Genomic DNA, 24583 nt, shown 5'->3' with positions numbered 1-24583 from the left:
CTTAATAGGGTTAGAGGTATGTTAAGATGTGTTTGTTTGGTGGTTTGTTTGGTTCTTTGGCATCACTGAAGGCATGTGTGGGTTAGATAATGGTGTACTAGCAGGTGTACTTCAATACAGTCGGAATATGGGGGTAGATGGGAGGTAATGGAAGGATCTCGATGCAGGACCTCTTCAAAATACAATTGCAGGGGGATTCTTGCAGTTGGCATCTTTTATAGGTCAGTCAAACTCAGTATGACCTTTTAGGTGTTAGGTTGTCCAAAGTCACTCATGGACCATAGTGCTTTATCTATTGGAAAGTAACAATGTAAAATGATAAGCTCAAGTATGAAGTAGCAATGCAGTGTGTTAAAAAAACACATGCACACACACTCCAGACTTCCTTCTTCTACAGAAGACTCACTCTTCTAGCACCAAATGTGAGTTTTTGGGAAGCTGCAGGTACATGAGGGTTTATCACATTGAGTTCACACAGGGATCCGAGGGGTGGTAGTCCTGCTCAGGAAAATTCCTGTTCATGGTGACTGTGACACAGACAGACACCCTGCATAGGGTCCTGAGAGGGAGCAGTATGCTGAATAGGCAAGTGAGGACCCTGATTAGTGGACATGTCCCTACCAATCTAGCTGATGACACCCGTGTCTTGAATTTGAGAATGTTGATAAACTTCCCCTCTGATATGACAATTATTGGAGAGGACTTCAACTTGTTCATGTACCCTCAATGGCCTCCTCCAGTAGACTAAGGAATCTCCCCAAGCGGGTGGCTTTACTGGGCCTGGTTGATACTTTGCATAGGTGGAACGGTGAAGCAAGGACTAAGACCAGAGTGAACTGGATGCATAAACATCCACAGAGTGTACATTGATGTTAGTTGATGGGATCACCTAGTGCGGACTTCCTTGATGCATAGGTTGGGTTGGCTTGTTGACTTATATGCCCTACTGTTTATTTTGTCCTTCTTATCGTTTTCAGGGAGGCTAAACATGGTACATACCGACCGCACATGAGGATATGCATTGAATGTTACGTTTACTGTTCTGAAAAATTCAAAAATAAAGGTCTAAAAAAACCTTTAAAAAATTACCATGAAAATATAAAAGGTGGGTATATTATGGGATGTCGTGAAAGGTGTGGTGAAGGGGGCGCTGACATAGGGAACACCATGTCCAAAGAGTGAGCCCAACTCAAACTCCTGAATACAGACAGGGGCCTGTTACAGACCCCGCATAAATACTATAGCTAGAGTAACAGAGAAGGCAGACAATTGGCTTGTAAACTCAGGGCGAGGTTACCCAAAAAAAGAATTCACTCCCTCAAGATGCACAGTGACCCCGAGACAAGAGATGATCTAAAAACAGCCCAAACATTCCAAGAATTCTATAATAAATTATACTCTGCAGAAGCAATGTAGAAATTAATGAATATCGTAGGTCCATTGTCATCCCTGTGCTGGCTAACAAGTATTAGAAACTTTAGAGAAAACTATCACCATACAGAATGGAGTCTCAGCTATTGCTAGCCTCCAACAAAATAAGGCCCCTCTCTCGTGAATACTGAGATAGTTCTCATTAAGTCTGTTTACGTTCTTTGCCTGCAGTTAGATTCCCTTCATCTTTTTAGTTCAAAATCTTTTTCTTTGGAGTTTTTACAAAATAATCATAAAGGAGGATATAAACATAGGAAGATAAAGAGAGTACATTGTCATACATATTAGCATTTTATTCAGATAAATATTTATAAATGAATAAAAATAGAATTTCTAGAGCGCGACTATCACACGGGGTAATTTTGGCACTAAGTTAGCTGAGAAAGAAACAGCATACAGTAAAGCCAGAAAGATAGTACTACAAATTGAATAACCAAGTTTCCAGACCTTTCCGAAATTCCAAGAGATTTGATTTATTCCCAGGTTCTAAGGGGAGTGAATTCCACAGGTTTGCTGTGCAGGCTACAAAGCTTTTGCCACCCATGTAGATTTTTTTATTTTAGGGATAATTAAATTTCCACTAGAAGAAGAGCGACGAGATCTTATAGTGGTGTATCATTGAAAATGTTGTTCCAGATACGCTGGACCAAGGTCATGTAGGGATTTAAAGTCTATGAAAAGGACCTTAAACTGGATACGTTTATCAATGGTTAGCCAGAGTAACTGACCCAGCGCTTGGAACAGAATTGTGTCTGGGAATGCCCAGCAATAAACATGCTGCCACATTTTGAAGCGTGTGAAGCTTATTCAAAAATCGTATTTGAATGTTAGTAAACAGTCTGTTACAATAATCCAGTTTGGATGTGACAAAGGCTGCGACGACAGTGTTTTGTAAAGTCCATGGAATATAAGGCAGAACCTTTCTAAGAAGTTAAAAAATGTAGAAGGTTGATGATGTGATGTGGCTTATCTGACCTTCTAAAGATAGTTTGGTATCGAAAACCACCTTTTGGTTTTTCACCTTAACACTTGGGGTGGGAAGAGTTCCAAGCTTCTGAGACCACCAATTAGGAGAACAAAAGGAGGGCTTATTTCTAAATAACAGGACCTCAGTTTTTGAGGAATTTAATGTGAGACAATTATCCCCCATCCATTTGCCTATATCCAACATGCAGTCATGAAATTTAACTGCAGTGGCATCTAGATTGCCAGCTAATGATCTGATATTCGTCGGCATAGGAAATCAAGGCAAAGCCATGGGATTTAATCAATCCCGCTAGTGGAGTGATGTATAGATTAAAAGGGGTGGGGCTCCAAGAAGACCCTGTGACATCTCATATGACAAAGAGATAGATGGTGACAACAAATATCCTAGGTTCACTGCTTGGACTCGATCTGTTAGAAACGATGTAAAAAAATCCAAGGATTTATCCGTGATTCCTACATAGACAAACCGATCAACAAGGATGGTGTGGTTGACCGTGTCAAACGCTGCCAAAAGATCCAGGAGGATAAGGGCCACGTTTCCCCCACCGTCTATGGTCTGTATGATTTCTTCAGTGGCTGTGAGTAATGCAAGATCTGTGCTGTGATGGAATTGGAATCCAAACTGCGTGGAATCCAGCATCTGGTTAGCATTTATAAAGTTAGTCAGCTCCTGTTTGACTGCCTTTTCCACAACCTTGGCTGGAAATGGCAATCGGGAGATCGGCCTATAGTTGTTGGGAATGTTTGCATCTAGATTGGGGTTTTTCAGATGTGGAAGGACCAAGGCTGTCTTCCACTCTCTTGTGAAATTCCTGTGCTGATTGAGTTGTTGAAGATGCATGTGAGGTTGGGAGCTATGACCTAGAGTGCCATATGAATAATTCTGGGGGACATACATCCCAAGGAGACCCTGATCTAATTTTTGTTAGGAGCTTTCCCGTCTGATCTACTGACAAGGCAGAGGAGTGAGATAAGGGGTTACCATTTATATAATGGGGAGAACTCGCCAATGAGCAGCAGTGATTTACTGCTGCTGCCTCAGTATAAGGTTTCATACCAGATGTATTCATCATAGAGCTTGTACCCAAAGGAGGACCTGTCATTTCTTGACTTGTTGTCGGGCAATCAGATTGACTTGCTGCTAGGAAGAAGTAATATACAGATTTTACTTTTTCTTGAAAAAAAGATGCCATTTTGTTATAGAACTGTCGGTTGACCAAGAGATTTTTTGCTTCCAGGAGCTTAGAAAGTTTTTTAACTTTTGCAAACAGTCCCTTTGATGTTTCTTTTGCAGCTTCAAATTTGGCAGTAAAATTGCGAACTTTTTTTAGCTTGGATTAGCTTTTTTTATGTTTGTATACCAGCTTTATCGATTTCTTTATCATTAATCTTGTAATCTAATCTCAATTTTCATTCTTTTTTTCAAAATATATATTTATTGTGTTTTACATCAAATACAAAAATGCATCTCAACTGTTTCCCCCCCCCCCCCACTCCTTTACCCACTCTACCCAAGAAGGAGCGAGCTACAATATCCCTCTGTAAATGTCCAACAAATTCCAGCAATATTACAGTAAAAACAAATGTCAGGGATCATCAAGCATGTAGGCGGCATTGCAGATAAGTTAACAATAGTGCCATTTTATGGTTCAACCTCTATGATATTTGGTTTCGTTGTTGTATCATCTATGCTTTGCTGCAATTGTATCTCCGACAATTCACATATCATCCTACCATCCCGACCTTGCCCAGTAAAGAACATCGTATGTACTCCTGTAACCAGTGCTTACTGTTGGGTAGCCTGGGTGTAATCCAATGTCTCGCTATACTTCTCTTTGCAACCACTAGCCCCAATTCAGCGATTCTTTTCTGCATGTTTGGAAAATTTAGTGCGAGTTGCCAAGCCTAGGAAACATATTTCAATAGAGCATTGCAGTGGTAATGCAGTCAAAGCTTTCAGGGCCCGATTCACAGAACTAACTTAAGACAAAATCCTAAACTTACTACCATTTTGGTATTCACAGAAGGCACTTACTCATTTTGGTATTCACAGAAGGCACTTACTCATTTCGGTATTCACAGAAGTTAGGAGTCCTAACTTTAGGACTCCTAAATGCCTTCTGTGAATACCGAAAGTCTTAAAATTAGGATTTTTCGCAGTTCAGTAGTAGTATAGTTAGGACTCCTAACTTTAGGACTCCTAAATGCCTTCTGTGAATACCGAAAGTCTTAAAATTAGGATTTTTCTCAATTTAGTAGTCCTAAGTTTAGACTTAGGACTACTAAATTGAGAAAAATCCTAATTTTAAGACTTTCGGTATTCACAGAAGGCATTTAGGAGTCCTAAAGTTAGGAGTCCTAACTATACTACTACTAAACTGAGAAAAATCCTAATTTTAAGGCTTTCGGTAGTCACAGAAGGCATTTAGGAGTCCTAAAGTTAGGAGTCCTAAACTTAGGACTACTAAATTGAGAAAAATCCTAATTTTAAGAATTTCGGTATTCACAGAAGGCATTTAGGAGTCCTAAAGTTAGGAGTCCTAACTATACTACTACTAAACTGAGAAAAATCCTAATTTTAAGGCTTTCGGTAGTCACAGAAGGCATTTAGGAGTCCTAAAGTTAGGAGTCCTAAATTTAGGACTACTAAATTGAGAAAAATCCTAATTTTAAGAATTTCGGTATTCACAGAAGGCATTTAGGAGTCCTAAAGTTAGGAGTCCTAACTATACTACTACTAAACTGAGAAAAATCCTAATTTTAAGACTTTCGGTATTCACAGAAGGCATTTAGGAGTCCTAAAGTTAGGACTCCTAACTTCTGTGAATACCGAAATGAGTAAGTGCCTTCTGTGAATACCAAAATGAGTAAGTGCCTTCTGTGAATACCAAAATGGTAGTAAGTTTAGGATTTTGTCTTAAGTTAGTTCTGTGAATCGGGCCCTATGTGTCTTTATAACTCCCTCTCAAAAATCTTGTATACCTGGGCATTCCCACCACATATGTATATACATCCCTGTACCTTGCTTACATTTGGGACATCTATCTAGTTTAGAGGAGTCTACTCTATGCAACCAACTTGGAGTCTTTAGCCTGAAAACCTTCCCTACCTGAAGTCTGTGGAGACATTCTCTACTTAACAGACACATCATCTAATAAAAGTCAATTAAATACACAAGCTTTAAGATTTAATTTCTTACCAAACTTCTCAGACAGAGATTGTATTTTGCTATGACACAATGTGTAAATAATAGTCATTATTAGACGTTGCCTACGTTAATTTCATAATACATAAAATAAAATTGACAAAGGATACTTAAAATTCTATGATACATGCAAATTACATAAATGATAATAGGACATATTTGAACCAGTTTTACAGTGATGTTTATATGACCAGACGTATTGCACCAAGCGGCCGTTAAGCAAGGTCTTGAATACCTAGGGCTTCCTACTAAACTATAACATTCAATGCTTATCACCAAATAAAATCCCTCATTAATGATGAGAACATTATTAAAATAGAAAAATATCAAATGATGCATAGCAATGTTATTAATAATTTGTGGTTGCCAATTCTGCCTGTTATGCCTGCATCTCTACTGTAAAGTCCCTTTTCTATGGTCCTACACATAGTTTGATGAATTTGATTTTCATGCCCTATGCCTATCCTAAATATTGCAGTGTGGATGTGCTTAGATCATTGAACATTTTGCAGACTCACTGGTCATATAATTGCAAAGAACTGATTTTCATCGGTACATTCTCAAAGACTTGCAAAGTGGAGAAAGAAAAATGAAATAGTATTTTTTTTAGTTACAATAAATACAGACCAGACAGTCATCTATTTTGGGAAACAGGTAGAAGCGACAACACCATTAGGTAAGAATCCCAGACTAATCTTAATGTGCATGGTTTTATTAGACAAAATTGGTCACATAATATCCAAATATTCCTCAGTCAGCTAGCATTTTTGCTCCTCATGGAACAAGCTGCGGATTTTGTCAATCTCTCTTTAAACATAATTAAGTATTCTAACCACTGGAATTGGGCATAAAGCCACACCTTCACAGAAGAATTAAATTTAAAACCAATCCAGATATGCATCTTAAAGGCTAGATGCTTAAAACATAAATGTGAAAAAAAATGTTGGCTCGAATCCAGTAAGAGAGGGACAACATGGGTGCTTGTAGGAAGGTTTAGCAGTTTTCTTTTGAAGGTATTCTCTGTTAAAGCAAGTGTGCTGCAGCTCAAGTTCCCATACAATGTGGCCCACACAGAGGGCGAGCATTCATGTAGGCTATGCATTTCTACCCTCCCTAAAAGGATACCAAAAACAGTTAAGAATAGGTGCACAGATTGCCATCCTGCTCTTCATACACGTCACCTTTGCGTGTATTCGTAAGTAGCAAACTAGACCAATTCTACACTGATGAGTCTCACCAAGATGGAACACAGGGCTATCATTCTGCTGTTGGGCATCATGGAGGTGTCTTAATTTGTCTTATGACTTTGCCAGTTTGATTTTCACAAATGAGGAACAGAATGAATGCCCAGCCCTTGACCATCACCAAACAGAACTGCAGATTGCTTACCTTGGGTATTGATTTCATCTTTTGAGAAGGGATGTGAGACATTACAGCAACCTCGAGGAAGGAATCCTGCTGTGATGTACACGTAGAAAGGCAGGAAACAACGGTAACCCTAAACAAGTCACCCATGGTCAAACAATCAATGAGATAACGGAAGGGCGCCTGTCAAATCACATGGGTTCAATGAAAGGCAGTCTGCGATTAGACAGCACAGGGGTTGTAACACCATCAGCCGATGAAAAGAACGTGGATATTTGAGTGGTGATATCACTGGGGGCAAACATTTTAGAGACTCGTGGAGCACATGGAACGAGTGGTGGATGGGGGGCAAACATTATAGCTACCAAGCAAAAAGGGCAGTCGCATGCACAGCCTACGGCGAAATAACACGTTATAGGTTTTAAAAGGCATGAAAAAACAGAGCAGCAACACCAATGGGTGAGATCACGGAGTACGATAAGAATTGGCAATACCGGGAAGGAAAAGGAGCGCAGGAACACCCCAGAAAAAGGGACAGACAGACAGGTAGGAACTAAATGCTGGTAAACGCCCGGTTGCATGAAGAGCCTGTGAAGGATAGATGCCAGCAGATAGGGGCAAAGGGCAGATTATCGTAGTGTCACGCGTTGCCGATACTACATGTATCAGTAGGGCAAGCAGCAGGGCCAGATGAGGCCGAGTCACAGGAGCCAGGGTTACCCGTGGGACAGCTATCTTTAGGAGCATTAGAAGTGGGGCAGGTATCCCCAGGAGAAGACTCCGTGGGGCAGGTGTCGGACCCAGATCTGACAGGACAGGTAGACATGGTTTAAGTTAGATTAAAAAAAAAAAAACAGAACGGGTACTAGCAATGGAAAGGAGGTGCTCGAGACAGATAAAGAGCAGGGCAGCTCTTGCAGGCTAAGGGTGGGAAGGGGACTGAAGTGAGGGACGTTGAACCGATGCTACTAGCGCCCAGTGACGGTGTCAAATGACGTAATAGTTACATCCTTTGTCCTCTACTGTGAGGAAAAAAAGACGCGCGGGTGGACGATACCAAAAGCCACTTCTGAGTTGAAGTTGTATGGAAACAGACACTTAAGTAAAAAATGTAGGGCTTTAGCTTTAAAAATGCCCCCCCCCCCCCCCCCCCCGTCCCCCTGCTGAAAACACAGGCTGGTACTTCATATGCCGTCCGTCTCACATTCCTTATCTGCACCCAGGAAGTGAAGTGAGAGTAGTAGCTTCTGAAGAAGGTGGCACCATGGGTTAGGTTACTTCAGACTCAACAATGATGTTCTAACTAGAAACGCATTTAAACATGAGTCAGGTGCCCGCATCCAACATGCAGAGACGTTTTAAGTCAGGGGCAAAGTGGGCTCTGGCCCAGGGCCCCAGACCTTCAGGGGGCCCCCTGACAGACCCAGCTCTGTTCTGCAGTCTTGCCCTGATGACCTTGAATAACTCTTACACAGATTATTTCAAATACCGTTTTCCTTTGCTTTATTTTCCATGTGATTGATATGTGAGTGTCTATTATAGACATTTTGTAGAGAAAAGTTGTGTTTATGTGACATGCAACAGCCATAAACAAGTTATAAAATCAAATCAGAACCACACATATGAGAAATGGGAGAGTGTCACAGAGATTATTTGCAGTAATATTAGTGAGCAGCTGCTACGTTACAATATTGAAAACACACATCACCAGGGGCGTAGGAGACACTAAAATTCTAGGGGGGACAGGGACAACCTTGTGCACTTTCCAGTGACCCTATACAAATCACCGCCCGTTAAACAAATATAATCGCATACTTTCGGAGTGAAATATTAAGAAAAGCGGGCATGTAGTCACAGTTTGCATGTATGCTTTATTGTTATTTACATTCATATAGTAATGAGACCAAATGTTTAAAAAAAACATATATATGAATCTTGCATCTTAATGCACAAAGCAAACAAAGGCCGCTGACTTAGGGTGGGGGCGTCGTGTTTGCAAGTGCATTAGGGTTTGAAAAGTACCTGCTGCTGCATTCCTGGTCTCCAGCAATTTTCAGGCAACAATAAAAATGTGAAGATAATTTTGGTGATTAATGTTCTTTTTTTTTTAGAGAGATCGAAGGCTTGTCTAGTGAAAGTTTTAATTCAATAGGTCAGTGAGTTACTGCTTTTGTCTGAGATATTCTTTTGGTATTTGAAGTTTATAAGTTAAAATCCTAACATTGAACAGTGAGCTATTAACCATCATCAAAGAGCTGCATAAAAACTTCACTGTATAGATTAGAACGTTGTGATTTTTCCCCAGTCTTTCCCTATCCTAATGTTGGAAAATGGGTTCATTAGGATAGAAATCAATTCTGATTATTGAAGAGAAACCCCCAACCATGGTGTTATGTTTACATTCTGAGTTTGTGTTTCTCTAGTGTTGCAAAGCCGCCTTGGGCACTCCCCAACTTTTTGCTGACTGGTACTGGTGGTACCTGACTGACTGACCCTGGCCTCTGCCTAAACAGCCAGTGCTATTCTGAAAGAGGCACTTAAACATACAGTGAAAACACCTACACACACTAGGGTGCACTATGGGTTAGGGTACCCCTATGATTGGCATGACCTCTCCTATAAGGCCCTAGTACATAATAGGGCAGGGGGATTAGAACTACTTTTAAGTCCCTAGAATATAATAGGGCATGGCAGTTTAGAGGCCAGCAGCCCTTTCTGCGCTTGCATGTGTGCACTGCTGAAGCCTGAGGTCAGTTTAAAAGTAGCCCTGTGTTATAGGGCTGCTTTTAAAATGCAAATTGTGCCCAAACTCGACTTTTGGGTTTGGGGAACTTACAAATTGATCAACTACAATGTTGGGGCAAAATTAAGTGGAAAAATGTTTTCCACTTAACTATGGCTGTATCATATTTGCCACATAATACATCATCTGCTGCATAATCTAACGATTTCCTCCAAAACAATTTTGTAGCTCAAACAGATCCCAAATTACTAAAATAAATGTGACTTGTGTTGCTGTGAAGTTTAGGGCCCTTTGCAAAGGTTAGTAAAGAAAACAATTCCTAAGAAAACAATTGGTCCCAGACACTCCTGACACTCAAATTAATACCTGTAGGAGAGTGTAGTATGCAATCAATTCATACAACCAAAAATGTATAATGTAAAGGCACATTCAACAGGGAAATCTCATAGATAAGAGGCCAACCAAAGTCAATTAAATTGCAAACATCAATTTATTTCCCGCAGAATCATATTCATAAAATGCAAACTTAGGGGCTGACTACGATGGCAGGCGGACTTCAGTACCACCGCCATCGAATCGGGGAATGGGACCGCTGGCCTTCCAGATGGGGGCCCCACGATAGGCATTACAATGTGACTGCCACTACGGTGTTCGCAGTGCCTATCTTTTACATTGCAGCAGGTGCTGCTGGCTGCATCATCCGCCGCAAAGTAAAAAAAAAAGGAACATGTTAAATATATCGGTGCCTGCCACATGGTGCAGTGATATGTTGTGGGTCATCATAGATGCCCCCCAGGACCCATGTCTGAGGGCCGGGGGTAAAGGGGCCTGCTACGGGCCCCCAATGTCCCTTTCGCCAGCATTTCCATGGCAGGTGAACCGCCATTGATAAGCTGGCGGGTAAGGGACATCGTAATCCCTGCTGCGGTGCATGGTAGGCACCACCAGCATTGTAGGAACCACAAGCCCCTCCACCACACCGGCGGGCTCAAGAAGCCCGTCGGGTGCGTGGTGGTTGGTCTTTCCGACCGCCAGGTAACCACCCGCCATTGTAATATTGCGGGCTGTGATGCAGTCACCAATGGCCGTGGGACCGCCACCGACGGGGTGACGTGGCGGTCCACTGCCATTATAATCACCCCCTAAGTTTGGTGTGCATGCAAATCCTACATTGCCAACCCCTGGCAAGTTGCACTGCTAGTGCTGGAAAAAGGCCAATGAAGGTACCGATGGGTGAGGTGGACTGGCCTCAAGGGTCTTGTGACCTCAGTGACAGATTCACTGTCGATCTAGGATGTGCTTCTTCATATGCCTGCCCGTAAGACTGGAAGTGAACTGCAGTATGGATTGTGGTGGACAGGTCCACCTGCGGGTGCTAAGACACCTGGGCTTCTAAGGTCTATCGGGCCTTCTAAGGTGTAGCATCAGAATAAGCTCTGTCAGGAGTGTGGTATGGTGAACTGGTCATGAAGGTCTGAACATGGTTCTCCAGTTCCAAATTCAGCAGCTCTGGCCAGAGTGCCACATTCTCTCCCACACTGAACAACATACTGCCCCACTGAGAGAAACTCGCACTGCCTTCAGCACAACTCAATTGTGCTGCGACTAAATTCAAATTATGCACTAGACAACAGTAAAATGCTGCCTGAAAAAAAATGAATAACACCCTGGAAAAAGCAAACACTCATAGGGAATGCAAGAATAAGCAAAGCATGTGAACTGTAATCAGAAAAAAACATGGTTACCTTAACGGTTTTAAACTCATTATTCAGAAATCAGTAAGTGATTTTGCCTGAAAAGTTCAAGACATGGCTACAGGACCAGGAAGGGACCCCTTTCAATGTCCATTGCTTATATCCTTTCAAAATTTATGCAGTTTGGTTTAAAAAAGACCACATCCCCAAACACAGAGCCGCATTTTATAAGCTAAAATAATTTAAAAGTTGAAAACGATCATATTAAACGTTTCCACTCTACCCATCAACCAGGTATTGCAGTCCCTTTAGGAATGGCGCACTTACCCACCCTGGGAAAACAATGTTGTTCAAGGAAAGAAGATAAAAAGAAAGTAGCGCTTTCACTGGCAAACTCTGTAAAGTGGCGCTAATGTGTGTGGGTGTAAATAACAGTCTGGCCTGTCTGCTGTCCACTCTGTATTGCTTTATTTAGGTATTTAACTATTTTTTCTCTCCATTCCGAGGTGTTTCTTTTCAATAGAAAACGGTCAGAAAATGAGGACATTTACAGCCAAAGTGTTCAGCCTTTTTTGAATCAATTTCACAGGGGAACAAATAAAGAAAAGGAGAGGCAAGAGAGGGTACCTTGAGAGCTGCCTCTTGAAATCAGCGCGTAAGCAGGAGCGAGACAGAGACAGAAAGAGATGGAGGAATAAAGAGAGGAGGGCAGCCGCCAGAGGCAGATCAGGAGTAGTGGACACGGTCCTTGCCATGAAGGAAAAGAGACAGCGTTTATTTTATCTCCGTTCTCTGCCCTTCCCAGAACGGCTGAGCCTTCCTGCAGCATAACAAAAGGCAGAGGGCGGGTGGCCTCTGACTCCAGGCAGGTCAAGTGCAGGGCCATTAGGTAGCGCTTTCGCGTGCTAATGGCCCTGTGATAACAGAAGGGAGAGGGGAAATTCCTTTGTCCCCTCGTCCCCGACACCCTTGTCCCCCCGTGTCCCCCCCACTCCAAAATCTGGGGGGGATATATCCCCGCGTCCCCCACACTTCCTACGCCCATGCACATAACTATCCCTGAATATTACATGTAAATATCATTAGAATTTGGACGAGTGCGCATGTGCATTTTCAATTACCCAGCCAAAGAGGGCATGAAAAAGCTGAAATTGGATCATGAATTCAAAACTGTTCCTAACAGGGGCCCCCAAAATATGCTTGGCCCAGGGCCCCCAAAATCCTTAAAATGTCCCTGCCAACATGAATGCTTGCCTGCGGTCCAACACTGGGGAACGCCACACTGAGTTTAACTGTATGAGCATGCTGATAAGTTAGTTTCTCCTTTCTTACATGGCCTATTTTTTTTACATGGGCTGTACAGCTTGTGGGGAAGCAAGCGTCTGCCATCGAACATGTACAACGAGGTCTACCGTCGAACCTGTGGCGTCACTTGGACCTAACCTGCCATGGACAAAACCTGCCTGTTTAGACATGAGCAAGTCCATGGGTCACACGTGTGTGTATGTGTTAAGAACATTGAAGAAATTAAATGAGTGTATCTGGTGGTTTTAATTGGTATTTTATTTACTTGACGAAGCGTTTATCAAGTATACAATATGTGCAAATATTATGAAAAATTGTTTTTGAAATTGTTTAGTTTTAATGATGCATAGAGTCGCAACTGATGATAAGGTTGTAGCTGAAACGAAATACTTAGGTCATATAGAAGAAGTATAGCTAATGCTATTAATAGTTATGTCACATTTTCATATTATACACCATTTTTTTAATGGATGCTGTTTCTTCTGTTTTATTTCACTTGCTCCTGCTCATTTCCCCCTCCCTATCAGTGTACCTCTGCAAAGCCTGGAGGATCAAGCAGATGATGTAAATAAATTAGCATTTTATAGTATCTTGTTAGAAAGTGTGTTTTGTGAATGAGGCTTCCATGATGTACCAAAAGTATCATTTTTGAAGGACGTTCGCTGGAAGTTCTGCTGAAGACGTGTGAGTTCTATGAACTATTCTTCAAGAAATGTTTAATTTTTGCCTATGCGCTTTTCGTGGGCTCCATTTTCTTTGACGGGGAAACTTTGCCATTTTCCTTGAATGTGTCCTGTTAGGTTGTCAGTACTCTTTATGAGTTTGACATTTGAAAATTCTTGCTTAGAATATGTCTGACTAGGTTTATGATTTGGCATTTTTCTTGTACCTCTGCTCTGGCCTTATGCCAATTTATGCTTAATCTTCTTTGCACAGCTTTTTGATTATTATGTAATAAAAATCCTGTTTGCCTGTTTTTGATCTAGAATTCAGTGCTTTATTCGTCGGAATTTTTTATTCCGTTCAACTCTGCTAAAATTTTATTTCTCTGATGAGGTGTAGTAAAGGCGAGGAGACGGCAGATGGTCAAATACTTTAATGTAAAAGTAGCATATAAAGGGGAACAAGCAAGTTCCAGGCAGCACGGCTTATCGTCAAGGCAGTCAGTACAAAATGAAGCTTAGATCTAGAACATTAATGACATACTCCTAAGTTCTATGTCTCGCGCAAGCCCATGTCATTTAAAGGGAAACGCAGGTAGGATACATAACTAAGGGATACACAACACATCCCCCTCTCTTCAAAAACACAAAAATAAACAGGGTAAGGTAAGAAGGAAAAATGAATAAGGGAACAGGAATGAACCTTGAAACAAGAAAGAGGGTACAGGAATGTGATCACATAACATACTCATTCAACCAAGCAGGAAGAACTCTCCTCCTCTTACATAATTATGCAACTCATAAATGGGTTCAAAGGTAGCAGAAGACTCTTCCCCTCCTGTTAAGTAGAAGCAGAAACCCCAGGGGTGTCATTACTGGTGGAGCATTTAGGCTCCAGATTCTATTCTCCAGGAGTGACTTGTACAGGAATGTAACCATCTGAACCCAAATGAGATTGTAAGGTACTTTTATTAAAATAGTCCTCCTCCCAATTAAAATTGGATGAACATGCAGATTGCTGAGTACATTGTTCAGCTTAATGATTAACATCCAGAGCAACATTCTTAAGATTCCACACCCTACCATCATCAATTCTAATGGAATTGCGTAGGATCGCAATAACTTGCTGCGGTGTGTCAAATTTACTTTCACCTTTGGAGACTTTAATAGGTTTTCTGATGCGAACCCACTTTGATAGGAACATGTTTAGTGCCATGATGAGTATCGTAATATACCTTGCTTTTCATATGAATAGACTCTAAATCCTTTTTAACTTCAACAGGAGACCACTGTTGCACCTTCCCTTCAAAAATCCAACTAGGATTAAATTTACACCTAGGCGTCCTCCCTCTCATCATAATGAAAGTAGATAACCTGGTTGTGGGTTGAGTGGTAACCCTATAAGCCAAAATAGCTTTCTGTGTCTCTAACTTCCAATCCAACTGTTTGCTCCTGGCCGCTTGAATCACTCCCTTAATTACTCTATTAAAGCGCTCTACGGTGCCATTACCACTCGGATTGTACAGTGATGTAGTTTTGTGTTTCCCCCCACACCTGTCGAAATAATCCTTGGCCAACTTCGACATAAACTGTACACCATTGTCACTAAGCACACAAACAGGCAGTCCTTCCAAAACAAAAATACTATCCCAAAATTCTAAAACAACTTGGGTGTCGACTCTATCCACAATCTTAACTATAAGCCATTTAGAGAAAAGGTCAATTATCACCAACCCATACTCTTTCAAATCACCAACAGGTCCAAAGATGTCAATGGCAACAGTCTACCAAGGAAGACTGGAAATTAAACCCTCACTCATTGGAGGTCTCAAGGTTTTTAAAGATTTGTCAGCAGAGCAGCAAATAGAACACCCTTTGACAAAGTTTTCAACATCTTTATCAACTCCAGGCCACCAAAAGACGCCTTTAACAATCAACTTTGTTCTGACAATTCCAAAATGGCCTTCATGGCATAATTGTAAAACTTTTTTTTTTTTTAAATTTGTTTATTCAGGTCAGCAAGTAAATGACAATACAGTTAAAGGTGCTTCAAGCGTCCGCTGCTGCGGGCTAAGTCCGAACAGATCAAGCACTGTAAATCAATGTGAATGCAATATTCAGTTTTCATATAACACCCAAATACACTTTTACAGAACCAAAACGAACACGAACTCCGGTACAGATGGAAATCAGCAGCGCACAAACAGTATACACGTGGCAGTTCAGGAGTGAAGTCTACAGAGGGGGCACCCCATATCAAGTGGCACACAGCAGTGACGAACCTTAGTATGCATCGGACCCAGGTATGACGCGACCCACGTGGTCCCGGCCATATCCCCACTGGCCCATTGTCCGGCCCGGCAGGGCGAAACTCCCTGCCCTTCCCACCGCCCCATCTCAGAGCATGCACCCCTAGTCAACCACCGGCAGCTGTAAAGTAGGCTAGAGCCCAGCATGCTAGGCCAACCCCACCCGCCCCCCAGCCCTCTCAACCCATGTCGTCTGAAACTGCCCCCGCCAGGGAACGTGGAGAGTCGGGGGAACCCGCCCCCTCCCGGGTCCACTGCAGAAAGGGCTCCCAGATGTCCCTCGGACGGGAAGCGGTCGGCATCGTCTCCCAGTAATATTCTAGCTGTGCATTGCCATACGTAACATCTCTCACCCATTCTGTAAATTTAGGCACGGATTTACGGCCCCAGCGCACCGCCACTTGCCTTTTAGCATAAAGGAGCAGTAGCGCGTGTAGTTTCCTGGTCTTTGGTGGGGTAGCCTGGACACATCCCAACAGCCCCAGAAGTGGCGTCGGCGCGTCAGTTCTGTGAAGGATTTGATTTATGGCCGTGAAGACCTTCACCCAGTATTCCTCCAGGCGCGGGCAGCTCCATGCCACATGCAGGAAAGAGGCCCGCTCGGCCCCACACTTCCAGCAGTTGTCATCCTCCCACAGGCCCATACGGTGCAGCGATCGCGGTGTGCGATAGTACCTGTGTAAGAACTTGAAATGCACCAGGCGCAACCTGTAGTTAGGGGATAGTTCCTTCAATTGCCCACAACAAAAGGCCCATTGCTCTTCAGACAAAGGGGTCTCTAGATCCTCGTTCCACATAGTGAGCGAGGTAGGTACCACCACCGGGGCCTGCTCCTGCATACAGTTGTAGAGCCGGGACACCAGTTTTTTGGGGGAAGCTCTCGAGAGTAAGTTTTGTAATGCCTGAAGTTGTGGGGGTTCCTCCGGGAATAGAGGCCACAGCGTTTTGCAGGATTCTCGTAGCTGGTGTAGGGTAAAGAGATCACTAAAGGTCTCCTGCGAGTCAGACTCTCCTACCGTTGGAACCCCGAAGGTGCCCTCCGGGTAAATATCAGCAAAAGTGCGCAGCGTTTGTCCTCTGACCACCACAGGCCCCCCTCTGTCAAGCAGGCAGGGAAGCAAAGGGTTGCCCCTCAGGGGGGCGGCCGGTGCATACAGGAGGGGAAGTCGCGCCCGCCGTCTCAGCTCCCGCCATGTCCAGCGAAGCAGGGCTACCGTGTCCACATCCCCGGAGGGGCGGGACGGCTTTCCGTATACTGCCACACTCAGGGGTAAAGGAGCAGCGGCCGCCGTCTCCACTGCAATATGCGGTTGGTAAGGTGTGGGGAACACCCAGAAGTGTAGAAACTGCGCCTGCGCGCAGAGCGCATATAATGCCATGTCTGGGGCCCCCAGTCCGCCTTGTCGCAACGGGAGAGTAAGCAGCGCCCAGGAGGATCGAGCCTGGCCCCCAGCCCAAACCAACGTCAACAGAAGTGACCGCACCCGTGTGTGGAAATGCGTCGTCAGGGGCAAGGGTACATTCACGAATAGGTATAAAAACTTAGGGAGGACCACCATTTTTACGAGGGCAATCCGCGCAACCAGAGACAGGGGGAGCTTATTCCAGAGTTCAACTTTCCCTTCCAGCCAGTCTACTGCCCTGCCGAAATTCAGCAGCCACAAGTCGTTCAAGCTACGGCTAATCCAGACCCCCAAGTATTTAACCGAGTCAGTTTCCCAGCATAGGGGATAATCTGAAGTTACCTCCAGTGTGGCATCCGTCAGGGGGAACACGACCGACTTGGACCAGTTAATCGCCACACCGGCCAGTCCCTCGAACCGCACGAATTCCCTCAGAAGCGGGCTCAGGTTCTCGGCTGGATTGGTGACATATAACGTCACATCGTCTGCGTACAGGGAGATCAGCAGGCTACGAGAGCTGAAGCCTATACCCCGGGCGGTATGATGTTGGCGGACCCGAGCCGCTAAAGGCTCCATGGCAATGGCAAAAAGTAGAGGGGATAACGGGCACCCCTGTCTGGTCCCGCGTGTTATGCCAAAAGGCTGTGAGATCAGCCCATTCACCCGCACCCGTGCTCTTGGAGCGGCATATAGGGGCCGTATCAGGTTTATGAAGAGGGGACTAAATCCCATTCTCCCAAGAATCCTAAAAAGGTAGGGCCACTCTAGCGAGTCAAACGCTTTTGTTGCGTCTAGGAAAACGACCGCCGCCTGTACAGAGGGGTGTAGGTGATGTAGGACGGAGAATATCGTTCTCAAATTGTGGGACGTGGCGCGGCCGGGGATAAACCCCGATTGATCGGGCAGCGCCACCATCGGTAACAGGGGTTGCAGCCTGTCTGCTATCAGTTTAGCGTAGATTTTGACGTCCACGTTAATAAGGGAGAGCGGACGGTACGAGTCCAGCAGTTGGCTATCCTTGTCTGGTTTCAGCAGCGTGATTATGAGTGCCTCTCGCATCGAGTCCGGCAGGGAGCCAGTCTCCTGGGCCTCCGCAAATACCGAAAGGAGCCTGGGGGCAAGTACATCAACGTATGTTTTATAGAAGGTGGTGGTCAGGCCGTCCGGGCCAGGGGATTTATGCGCGGGCATGCTCTATAATTGTAAAACTTTAATATGCAAAGTTCTTGGAGGAATGATACGGTCACCTCTCATTAATAAATTCTTGTCACAACTCCATACGTACATCCAAAAAGGATTTCAAATCAGCAGAAATGTTGTCTTTCCTAGGCCACCCTTTACAGATGTAATCAGAAACAACCCTTAAATCATTCATTATCCTTGTGTAGCTCTTCCACCCATTCTGTTTTGGCCATGGCCGGTGTACCAGAATCTTGAATAAGGGCTATGCTGTAATTACCCCAAGGGTCATCAACACACTCTTCCAATGGAGCCGGTTGTCTAGATAAACAGTCAGCGACCACATTGTCTCTGCCAGGTATATAAATGATCTTATAAATATACTTTTTCATCCACATTGAAATTCTGGCTAACCTAGCAGAGGCTCCCACATATCCTTCAGTGGTTAAAATCCGTACCAAAGGTCGATGATCCGTGCGAATGATTACAGGTTTCCCCCAAACAAAAGCACAGAAATGTTCTAAACCCCATGCGCAGGCTAAAGCTTCTCTTTCGATGATGGGTACTTGCTCTCCGCAGGAGACAAAGCTCTAGAAGCAAACAAAATGATATTCTCCCTACCATCACGCCCTCTCTGTGAAAGAACTGCTCCCAATCCTTTATTGCTCGCACCAGTGGTTAGCAAACACTCAAGATTGGGGTCAAAACTACCCAAGGCATTGACACGTTGTAAATCCTCTTTGATCAAAGAAAATTCCCTCTCACACTCAGCAGACCACTCAAATTTGACATTCTTTTTCAAAAGAGCATGAATATTGTAGACCTTAGATGCAAAATTTGGTATAAATTTAGCACAATATTCTGCCATACCCAGAAAAGACCTTATTTCTTCTTTAGAAGTGGGAGCGGGTGCTACAACAATTGAGTTTATAAGCGAAGGCTTCGGATTCACCCCCTCCTCACTAATGATGTGCCCCAAATATGAAACACTTCATTGTGAAAATTTACACTTTGAAAGTTCAACAGTCAAACCAGCAACCTGTAATGTGCGTAGAACCTCATTCAAAATAGAGTCATGTTCATCCTTTCCCTTAGCAGCAATTAAGATATCGTCTTGAAAGAAAGCAACCCCTTTCAATCTTGCAAAAAGTCTGTGCATCAGTCGCTGAAAGACAGCAGCGGCTGATGCAAGACCAAAAGGCATGTGTCTAAACTGGTAGCACCCGAAGGGGGTGATAAAGGCAGTAAGCTGTCTTGAGTGAGGTTCCAGCACGACCTGATGGTAAGCTGTGGAAAGGTCTACGGTAGAAAACCAGGTCGCCCCCTTCAATGAAGACACCATCTCATTGATTTTTGGAAGTGGAAATCTCTCAACAACAATATTGTTGTTGAGATGGCGTAAATCAATGCACAGACAGATGTTTCCATTCGATTTTCGTGCAACGACAACTGGAGAAATCCATTCTGAGGTGTTTCTATTTCTTCAATGACCCCTCTTGACAATAAAACTTGTAATTCCTTGTTAACTTCATCTCTTATTAACATAGGAATAGGTCTCACCTTAAGCACCTTAGGTTCCGGTGATACGGCGTTCAAATCCTTTAAGTGCCCCCAACTCCTGACTGAATACATCTGAAATTTTTTTATGAAGAATTTCACCTAATTTGCTAGTTTCATCCATTACAAGCACTTTCTCTTCACTATTAGGATCTAATATGATATGTAGATTCTTCTGATCGTGCCAGCCTAAAACAGAAGGTCTAACCTTGGCAACATACAATTTACCTCTGGCTGACCTTCCCTTAAAAAGGAAGGTAAGCCATCTGTAACCCAGCATGTCTATCTTCTCTCCCGTGAAACTTACCGGGTTGGCATCTGAAACATTGAGATGATGACCAATCTTCCCCACAAACTTTGTTCTCCACACTTCTTCATTTACAATAGTATAAGGTGAGCTTGAGTCAGCGTAGACATTTACTGTAACCCCGCCTAAGGATAATTCACAAATTGGTTTACCTTTCAATGAATCTTCCCCAACATTCAGAATAAAATTCCCCTGCAAATTCTTAATGCAATTTTCCTCTACCTCAATATCTCCTTCAGTATTTTCCTTTTCATTGGATACATACTTCACATTACTACGCCTGCGACACATTTTGCTAAAATGACCTATTAAACCACAAACACCACATTTTTTTTTTAAAGCAGGGCAATTTTTGCTAAACGCCAAATGTTCTCTGCTGTCACAGCGGTAGCACCTTCTCTCTTCCATCCTCCTGTCACCTCTTAAGTCTTTTTGCAACTGGTTTGGCCAACTTCCAAAAGTTTGTTGAGTTTGATTTTTAGCATGAACCTGTAATTTGAAAACACCTGCGGAGTCCTTCGCTAAGTCTTTCTCAGACTTTTTTTAAAAACATTAGCACATCTCCCTGACATCTCTGATTTCCTCATAATGTCCAAAACGTCCTCTAGAGGAGCATCTCCATTCACCCATAAGCGATCCTGTATAGGCGAATTGTTGTTATGCACAACCAATTGGTCACAAATAAAGTCGTCATGGAGGTCCCCAAACTTGCAGTCTATCGCCAATTTCTTTAAATCATCAAGCCATTCATCTACAAGTTCCTCCTTGTTTTGCTTCCTCTGAAAGAACTTGGGTCTTATCACACCAATGCACACCTTTGGAGCAAAATATTTATCCATGTCTTTAAGTGCGCACTCAAAAACATCCAATGTCGCATCATTAACTTTTTATTTATTTTATTATTATTTTTTTTTGGAAAACCTTTATTTAAAAATCAGGACACAGCTATTCAGCCGACAGCCCGGAGGTTCGGCAGCATCGATGATTAGAAACAGTGATGCGTCCCCAGTAAAGTACAAAGAGAAGTGCAAAGGTTCAATTTTAAACAAACATAAAAAACACAGCAAACCCCAGCAAGGCAAGAACACTAAAAAACCCATGGTGAGAGCCCCGAGGGGAGGCCAGACCCCACTCATCTACCAGTTACAAGATAGTGTAAGGAGGAAGAGGGGGGACAGCAGAGGCCCAAATAATTCACAAATCAGTCTGTGCTGGAAAGAAGGTCAGGGGTAAAGCTGTTCCTCGGGCGGTTCCAGATCAGGGGCAAGACATATTCCCCCCCTGTATTGATTCCACCGCCCCCAGATGGCGTGCCACTTCCGGGGGCGGCCTCTAGAGCAGTAGACTGTCTTCTCCCTAAACATGCTCCAGTCCATGTTCTCTTTCCACGCAGTCAGTGTGGGGGGCCCCGAGGAGCCCCACAATCGCGCGATATCCCTCTTAGCGACCATGTTACCCAGTGTCACCCATTGGGTCCGCGCTTCATCAAGGTCAGTGGGCCCCCAGATATTCAGGAGACAGCACCGCGCCTCCGGTTGCAGAGCAATGCCTGTCACCTCCCCCATTACTGCATGGACTCCCCTCCAGAATTCCACAATGACACCGCACTCCCAAATGATGTGCAGGAAAGTACCCACCATACCACACCCCCTCCTGCACAGGCCGTCCTCCGAGAACCCCATGTGGACCAGCCTTGGCCCCGTCACATACACTCGGTGCAGTATTTTAAGCTGCACCAGCCTCAGGCGCGACGGGATCGCGACCTCCTTAGGGGAAGAAACAGCTGACTGCCAATCCTCATCATCTAACTCGAGGCCATCACTAGTCCACTGGTCCCTCAGCCCCAGAAGCATGTCCGCCCGGACGTTTATAAGTTTCTTATATATGAGCGAGATCGTGCTTTCGGGCATGTGGCCATCAAGGACCCGGTCCTCCAAGGGAGAGGACTCAGGCACCTTCTCACCCTCCACGAGGACTGATCGGAGGGCGTGGCGCATCTGAATGTATCTGAAATACTCAGAGGGCCCCAGCTCATACTCAGTCTGCAACTCCTCAAAGGACTTCACCCTCCCCTTATGCAGCACATCACCCACCCTGGAGATGCCAATCAGGTCCCACTTATCAAAACCTTTTGAATGCCAAAGCCTTCCCAATCTCTCCGATTCAAACAACGGGGTAGCGAGGGTGAGCTTATCCTTCCAGCCCAGCGAGTCAGTTGCCATCTTCCACACCCGCACTGCCACAGCGGTGGGCCCCGTGAGGGACGAGTCTAGGGATCGCGAGTACAACGCCCTGTAATAGTTACCACCACGCAGCAACCACCTGTCCATGGCATACCCAGGGCTGAGAGCAGGGCCATAAAGCCCATGATTGATCGCGCTCAGCTGTGTGGCCCAATAGTACCGACGGATATCTGGGAGCGCAATGCCCCCGTCGTACCATGGAAGCGTCAGCTTTGCAATAGCAATTCGCGGCCGCCCATCCCACAGCAACGTCCGTTGGAGGCCTTCGACCTCCCGAAAGTATTTGGCCGGCACCCAATCCAAGGTATTCTGTAAGGCGTAGAGAAAGCGGGGGAGAGACATCATTTTGAACAGGGCCGCACGCCCAACGAGGGAGAGCGGCAGCCTCCGCCAACCTTCAACATCGCGCCTCAGGCGCGCCAGGGGGGGGAGCAGATTCTTCTCATAGCGCACAGCCGAGTCCATGGAGATAAAGATCCCCAAGTACACGAAACCCTGCTGGGCGATCTGTATCGAACATGTTCTAGGGATCGGTGGAACCTCGCCACTAAGAACATACAAGTACGATTTGCTCCAATTGATGACGAGACCCGAGTTCCTACCAAAAGATGTGAGTACGTCACAGACCACTATAAGTGACTTCTTGGGTGAGGCAAGATACAACAGGATATCATCGGCATAGAGCGAAATACGGTCCTCGTGTTCAGGCGACCACCGAAGGCCCCGTATATCCGGGTGCCAACGTATCCACGCAGCCAGCGGCTCAAGGGCGAGGGCGAACAACAGAGGCGACAGGGGGCAACCCTGTCGAGTACCCCTTCCAAGCTGAAACGGAGTCGACGCCCGACCATTCACCACAACACTAGCTAGCGGCCCCTCGTACAGCAACCTCACCCAGCTCACAAAACCGCTGCCAAAACCGAACTTGGCCAGCACGGCCCACAAGTATGCCCACTCCACCGTGTCAAAGGCCATCGTGGCATCAAGAGACGCCACAATAGCCGGTTCACGCAACGTGCCCGCCCTGGCGATTACGCCATGAAGACGCCTAAGATCCAGCGCTGTGTTTCGGTGCGGGATGAAGCCGGATTGATCCGGGTGGACTAAGTCGCCAAGTACCCTAATCAAACGGGTCGCCAGGAGTTTAGCCAGAATTTTCGGCTCCGCGTTAAGAAGTGAAATAGGCCGATATGAGGCGCACTTATCGCGGGGTTTACCCTCTTTGTGTATGACCACAATCGACGCCAGTCGCTGATCCAACGGGAGGGCCCCACCCCCCCGCGTCTCCAAAAACATGGCGCGCAGGTGAGGGGCGACCCTATCCGGGAACAGCTTGTACAGGTCGATCGGCAAGCCGTTCGGTCCCGAAGCCTTACCCGAGTTTAACGCGCAGATAGCCCCCGCCACCTCGTCGACCGTTATGTGACCATCCAGATCGTCCCTATCTATAGCAGAGAGGCAGGGCAACTCGATATCACGGAGGAGGTCACACGAGTCCTCGGTTGGCCTATCCGACGCAGAGGCATAAACCTTACAGAAATAGTCCGAGAAGCTCTTTACAATCCCCTCAGGTTCCACAATCGCCTCTCCCCTCTCTCCCGTCAACTCTGGCACCACTCTATTGACCCGTTCTTTTTTGTCCAGCCACGCCAGGAGTTTCCCTGCCTTATCACCAACATCATACAGTCGGCCCTGCTGTTCCCTACTGAGGGTCTTAGCGGCGTTCGTCACCAGGTCTTTATACTCAGTTTGCTTCAAACAAAGCTCATGCAGTGAGGACTCTGTAACCTCCTCCTCCATCGCTCCCTCCAGAGCCGCGATCTCCTCCTCCACCTGCAGAATCTCACCATCTCTACGCCTCTTTGCAGCCACTACTAGGGAGAGGGCCTCCCCCCGCAGCACGGTCTTAAAAGCTTCCCACAGCGACACTGCCGAGTCAACGGTTCCCTGATTGTCCTTGAAAAAATGTTCTACCTTCTTTACCAGGGCGCTGCGCATCTTGGGGTCTCGGAAATACCAAGGGTTGATAGGGGCCACCCTTCCTCCTCCCTCCCGACCTAGATCCAGCCGGATCCACACTGGCGAGTGGTCAGATATACCGCGCGCCATGTGCCTCGCCTCGGATACCAACGAGGCATGCGCGGCCAGAGTGAGCAAGTAATCAATCCTGGAGAGGCTACCATGTGCCCCGGA

The 24583-nt window shown here is 45.1% G+C and overlaps 1 long non-coding RNA gene across 1 annotated transcript in view; it reads right to left on the bottom strand.

Annotated features, from left to right (window-relative positions):
• Positions 1-7912, bottom strand: part of LOC146862357 (uncharacterized) — a 116765-nt gene extending 108853 nt beyond the window's left edge. Inside the window, exon 1 of the long non-coding RNA XR_014978429.1 lies at positions 7013-7912. This is a non-coding gene — a long non-coding RNA (uncharacterized LOC146862357). The remainder of the gene's footprint in view (positions 1-7012) is intronic.
• Positions 7913-24583: the final 16671 nt, after the last annotated feature.

This window comes from Triturus cristatus, chromosome 2_2, assembly GCF_964204655.1.
Source record: "Triturus cristatus chromosome 2_2, aTriCri1.1, whole genome shotgun sequence".
NCBI classification, from domain to species: Eukaryota; Metazoa; Chordata; class Amphibia; order Caudata; family Salamandridae; genus Triturus; species Triturus cristatus.
Note: the sequence above shows the minus strand (reverse complement) of the source record. Positions and strands in the feature narration are given on the sequence as shown.